The sequence below is a fragment of the Alexandromys fortis genome, unplaced genomic scaffold (genome assembly GCF_014885135.2).
Source record: "Alexandromys fortis isolate MF-2015 unplaced genomic scaffold, M_Fortis_MF-2015_v1.1 scaffold_71, whole genome shotgun sequence".
Lineage (NCBI taxonomy): Eukaryota > Metazoa > Chordata > Mammalia > Rodentia > Cricetidae > Alexandromys > Alexandromys fortis.
Genome location: NW_026067954.1, coordinates 7863334 through 7864898, shown reverse-complemented (window position 1 = coordinate 7864898; position 1565 = coordinate 7863334). Strand labels below are relative to the sequence as shown.

The window sequence follows — 1565 nt, the reverse complement described above, 5'->3', positions numbered from 1 at the left end:
AACTCACAGGGTCTGGACTCACAGTCAGGGGGGTCTGTATGGGGCTGACCTAGGCCCACTATGTATGAGTCTCCTACGTAGTCTACTTACGGGTCTACGTCTGGGTCTACTTATGGGTCTCCTAGCAGTATAAACAGGGCCTGTCCCTAACCTATTCCTCATACTGCACAACCTTAATACAAGAGGAGGAGCTTAGTCCTACCCCAACTTGATGTATCATGCTTTGTTGATACTCATGGGTATTCTGCCCTTTTCTGAACAGAAACAGAGGAGTAGATGGGAGGGGGGGCGAGGAGAGGTGGGAGGAAGGAATGGGAGGAGAGGAAGGAGGGGAAACTGCAGTCAAGATACAAAAGAACTGAATAAAATTAATAAGAAAATAAACAAAATCTAAAAGTAGTTCTATCTTTTAAATAACAAATAGATATGAAGTCCCAAGGGCCTTGTTGCTGCACACCAGTTCCCACTGTCACTTCTCCACGAACGCTGTCACTGCTGCCACTGGTGTCCTGATGCTTCCTCTGGCTGATGCTCTCAATTCTCCAGCCTCAGCATTCAGTGTATGCATCACCCAGTCCACTGTTTCTCAGCACTTGTTAGCCTTGGAAGACACAGTGCTCACCAACAGTCCTTCAAGGTAGCTACTGAAGCTGACCCCTTTCACGATGATGATAGCTCCCTGGGTCAGGACAGTTTTCTCTGGGTCCTGGTGGTGTGACTTTTATGTGAGCCTCTCATCTACTGAGACCATATTTGAAAGGAGGTATTAGTGGACTTGAACGCCATTGTCTTCTTTATGGGAGAGACTACAGAATGCTCTTGCATGTATGTTCTAATTCATACTGCACCAATAAAAGACATTACAACGGGAGACAGAACCCACTCTGTGTTGGACCATCTGTGGCTACGCAGCTCTCCTGAGGGATCAACATGTCTGTCCAGCATATCAATGCCAACCATGCTCAGGTTCACGAGGTTGGTCATTTCTGCACTGTGGCGGTGGTAACCATCTCTTGTGGGTGACCAAAGACATGCTCTGAAGCTCAGCTCTTCATGATGCCAGTTGCCTGTCTGGTATTGCTGATTTGTTCCTTTGAACGTGTGTGTCTGTGTGTGTGTGTGTGTGTGTGTGTGTGTGCATATACAGTTTCTTTACCTGCTCACCAATTGATAGATGATCCGTCAACAAATCCTGCTGTTTCTATTTCCAAAATCTATCTAAAATCCAGCTCCTTTCACCAGCCTCACTCAAGCTAAGGTCATTTCTACTAGCACTCCAGCCCTATGTCATATAGCTTCCCTGTTCATACTATTTCATATATCCCTGCTTCAATTTTGGAAAGGGGTCAGAGTCTTATCATGGTCACGTGATCTCTTCACCATTAGCTTTTGATCTTATTTTATTATATCTCTCTGCTCCCCTATGCTCTGTCCATATTGGCTCTCCTATTCCTCAAATGCACCAAGTACGCACTCACTGTGGTCCACTAGAAACTGGCCAAGGAAACACCAGCCTCAATGTCTGGAATCTATTTGCGTGTTCCTGTCTTGTTCTTGGTTTTGCT

The 1565-nt window shown here is 45.8% G+C and overlaps 1 pseudogene; it reads right to left on the bottom strand.

The window, feature by feature from the left end:
• Positions 1-469: 469 nt before the first annotated feature.
• Positions 470-1055, bottom strand: LOC126507330 (PRELI domain containing protein 3B-like; annotated as a pseudogene).
• Positions 1056-1565: the final 510 nt, after the last annotated feature.